Raw genomic sequence first — 5,000 nt, 5'->3', positions numbered from 1 at the left:
ACTTAATCTCCTAAAGACTCGGGTACGGATATGCATCCTAAGGGTATAGACCACTCATAAGCCAAGGACTTTCTTGCGACGAAAATGAGAGGTGTAACATTCTCTCTCCCCCCCCCCCCCCCCCCCCCCACGAAAAAAATTCGTCCTCGAATGTTCGTACGGGTCATGGACTATAAAAATTTCAGCAGAGTCTCCCTTGTAAATGTACCAATCCAACCTATACACAACAACCCAAAATAATGCCACACAGGGCCACATGCTAAAATATACAACACCATAGCCTCACACGACCAATCACAATAACTATAAATGAAATCAATACCTGGGGAGGGCGATATCTCAGGCTGAGCCTCCTGAGATGATGGAAATAAATAGGGGTATTTAGCCTTCATTTCCTCTTCCACTTCCCAAGTCATTTCCTCAACATTATTATTTCTCCAGAGTACTTTAACAGAAGCCACATCTTTAGTTCACAATCGACGAACCTGTCTTTTCAATCACCTGGATATCGTCTATCGGTACAACTCTCGAAGGATCTCCTATACACTTACAGAGCATAGATACATGGAATACCGGATGTACAAACTCTAAATCAGAAGGTAGCTCTAACTCATAGGCCACCTTACCCACTGTACAAACAATCTTATATGTCCCAATGTATCGAGGACTTAACTTACCCTTCTTGCCAAATCTCATCACTCCCTTCACAGGTGAGATCTTGAGGAAGACTCAATCTCTTACCTCGAACTCTAGCTTGCACTGCCAGTTATCTGCATAGGATTTATGTCGACTCTGCGCCGCTAGTAACCTTTCTTGAATCACTTTCACTTTGTCAACTGCTTTCTGTATTAGGTCTGGGTCTGCTAGTTGATTTTCTCCAATATCAAACCATCCTATAGGCGATCTACATCTCTGCCCGTATAAAGCCTCGTAAGGAGCCATCTGAATGCTAGAATGGTAACGGTTATTATATGCAAACTCAATAAAAGGAAAAAGATCATTCCCGCTACCTCGGAAGTCAATCAAACAAGCTCTTAGCATGTCTTCAAGTGTCTGTATAGTACGCTCCGCTTGTCCACCTGTCTATAGATGAAATGCAGTACTAAGACTCACCTGAGTCCCCAATCCATTCTGAAAAGATCTCCAGAATTTAGATATAAACTGCGCCCCTCTATCTGAAATAATGGTTGTAGGAACACCATGAAGTCATACACTTTCTCTAAGATAGAGTTTTGCATAATCTTCAGCTGAATAAGTAGTTCTGACAGGCAGAAAGTGAGTTGACTTTGTAAGCCTATCAACTATGACCCATATTGAATCATACTTCTGCGGAGTACGGGGTAAACCTGTAATGAAATCCATATTGATTACTTATCGTTTCCATGTCAGAATCTCCATAGCCTGTAATAAACCCCGAGGCTTCTGGTGCTCTATTTTGACTTGCTGACAATTCAGACACTGAGCGACAAATTCTGCTATATCTCTTTTCATACCATCCCACCAATAAACTTCCTTGAGATCATGGTACATTTTTGTTGTGCCCAGGTGAATAGAATAGCGAGAATAGTGAGCTTCCCCCATAACCTGCTGATGAAGCCCTGCAACATTAGGAATGCATAATATACCTCGATACCTAAGTACTCCATCTCTTGTGAAGGTGTCTTTTCTTTCTAAGGAGCTGTATCCTGATAATGAACTAAAATCGGATCTTCGTACTGGAGTTTCTTTATCTCCGCTGCCAAAGATGACAACGCTGTGTCTTGAACCGTAACTCCTGCATCACATGAATCTAAGAGCCGAACTCCAAGGCTAGCTAATCGACGAACTTTGTGTACTATCTCTATTTTCTCTGGCTGTACATATGACAGGCTACCCATGGATTTACGACTAAGAGCATCAGCTACTATATTAGCCTTTCCAGAATGGTATAGAATACCAATGTCATAATCTTTCAGCAACTTTAGCCATCGCCTCTAACGTAAATTCAAGTCCTTCTGCTTAAAGATATACTAGAGGCTCTTGTGGTCAGTATAGATATCAACATGAACATCAAATAAGTAGTGTCTTCACATCTTCAAGGCATGGATCACTACAGCTAACTCAAGATCATGGGTTGGATAATTCTTCTCGTGCTTCTTCAGCTGTCTGGAGGCATAAGCAACAAACTTGCCATGTTGCATTAGTACACAACCCAACCCAATACCTAAAACATCACATTATATCACATAGCCATCAGTTCCCTCTGGAAGAGTCAAGACGGGTGCTGAGGTTAATTTGTCCTTCAATATCTGAAATGTTACGACTCAATCCGATGAGCCGTGACGAGTGACCGACCACTACTGACCGAGCACTCCTAAACTCGCACTTATATCTCACTGAGTAACCTGGTGGCCCATGTATAGCTTATAACTGAGCTACACCATCTTCTGTAAAATTAATACGATAAACTTTGTGTCGAAAACTCACAACCTATGCGTAAATACATATATAAACATACATGCCAATGATAAAGTGTATGCCGGCTAGGCCGCTACATATGCTATATTACAAAAATAAGAGCTGACAAGACTACACAACATCCCAACTATATACTACTGTCTACAGACCTCTATGGAATATGAATTGTAGAAAAGACAGGACAAGGCCCCGTCATACCCATATATCTACATGTCAAAATAGCATAACAAAAAGGGCTGCAGCTCCAAACCAAATGGAGCGCACTGACTGCAGCTGAGTGGAGGTCCTATTAGACCAGATCTTCTGGCTGACTACCTGAACTTGCGGGCATGAACCCAGCGTCCACAAGAAGGGACGTCAGTACGAATAATGTACTGAGTATGTAAGGCATGAATAATAATATAACAAGAGATATATAACATAACATGAGATAAAGATAACCTGTACATCTGAATTCCTCATAAGGCGGATACCATGCATGCTTAGCTTTCTTTTTAGAAAACATTTTTCATATATATAAACAACAGTGCTGCGAAACGTGCAGCCCGATCAATATATATATATATATATATATATATATGCGGAACGTACAGCCCGATCCATAACCATAATCCCGCGTCCGGGACGATGTCATAGTATACCAGCTGATCAGGTGGTTATGCGTATATAACGCCTCGCCCTTTTTCCCATATCCAATATATACATATATAATATACATATATAATGTACATATATAATATAAGTAGCATGCATGAGAGCCCAAATAAAAGCTACTACTTTATCGGAGTGATGTAAGGTCGGTAACCTCCGATTATATTATGGAACAATCATCATCGCTACATCTCACCTTGAAAAGACAAGTAACATAAGGTGAGATCAAAACAATGAATAAAATCGAGAAAGTCATGAAATAAACTCAATAATCTCATAATAGCATCAAATCCATAAGCTTTGGAATTTCTAGAAATGGAATCATCATTATCACCATTGTCATCATAGGAAACATCTATCTTTAGCATCATGCTAACCTTAAGAATCATAAACTACTAGCTTTTTAGGAACAAGGATGTTATGGAAGACATGTATTGAATCATAACATAGAATCATGCCTCACAGAAAGAAAGTGACTAGCCTTAACATACCTGGAAGTTCATTTCTCGATTTTTCCACCTACTTCTGGTCTCGTAATCTATATATAAGACCATTCATACTATAGTTAGGCCTATTTTCATATACTTATCCTCAAATTTTTCAAATTAAATCCCCTTAAAATCTCATTTAAATTGATAGCATCTCCCGTTTATATCCCTAGCTCCTCGAAATCACAATACCAACAACCAACACAACAACAATAACTCTAACGCCAACAACATCATCATTCTCACCAAAATATTCCATAAAACATCCCACACGATGTTTATCCAATTTCTCAACCAACAAATTCATTATACAATCATTTAGTAACTTTACCTTCGTAAATAACCTAAATTAATGTTAATAACGAAAGATTCATACCTTACTCTAGCTAGAACCGCAATATCTTCAATATCCGCCTTGAATCCAATCCAAGATCCCTTGCAAGATGATATTACAATCGCAACTATATCCGGCTCGAACCTAAATTCGGAGAATTTCGGCTTAGTCGCGCTAAAATTTTATAAACGGAAGTTGGAAGAACATTCCGCAGAATTTGGGAATTTTTTCGTGGGTGGTTTGGAGGAAATAAAGGGGTAAGCCCCCTTTTATATTATTCTAGAGTCGGTTTGCACCGACCTAGGAATTGTTCAGCGCGTTCGTGCCACCTTGGGGCGTGTTCGCGCTGAGTTAGCCCCTAGCTCGTCTACGCGTTCGTGCCACCCCTAGGCGCGTTCGCAGCAAAGTTAATCTACCTTATAGCTGACCTATCTTAAATGGTCATAACGTTTGATTCTCGATGTCGGATTGACACGCAGCTTGTTGCGTTGGAAACTAGAGTTCATGAACTTCAATTTAGACTTTGCTTTACTTCAAAACTACTTTATACTAAAAGATATTCTTTCCCCAAGTTGGCTCATACTTTGTTGTTCAAAGTAACACTCATCTTTTTCCAAAGTCATACCAACTCATTTCTCCTTCCACTCAATTCCTCATATGACCTCCCGAATTCCTCATACGCATCCTTTACTCATAAAATATACCTAATAATGCTTCATCCCTAATACTCCAAAGTTGTTTTACTTAGCCATACAGTCCAACATACTTACGCTCAAATTTGATAAGCTTCTCAGAAGCACGGCGTAACATGAAAACTCCGCTCACACACATCCGTCCTCTCGGAACTTAGTTGATTTCTAAGTCGACTTTGGTCAACGGGGCCGAGAGAGAAGAAAACCCTTCCACGAACCTTCTATAACACAAGCTAGACCTTTGTGAAACCACGCATTCTATCACGGCTGCTGGCCTTGGCCAATTTTTCACAACCTTTCTAACTTTTAAGATCCATTCTAATGCCTTCATCTCAAATAAGGACCAAGAAAAACCCCATTTAACAAAACTCACACTTG

The sequence above is a fragment of the Lycium ferocissimum genome, chromosome 6 (assembly GCF_029784015.1).
Source record: "Lycium ferocissimum isolate CSIRO_LF1 chromosome 6, AGI_CSIRO_Lferr_CH_V1, whole genome shotgun sequence".
In the NCBI taxonomy this organism is placed as follows: Eukaryota; Viridiplantae; Streptophyta; class Magnoliopsida; order Solanales; family Solanaceae; genus Lycium; species Lycium ferocissimum.
The sequence above is the reverse complement of the archived record's forward strand: the minus strand, read 5'-3'. Positions refer to the sequence as shown.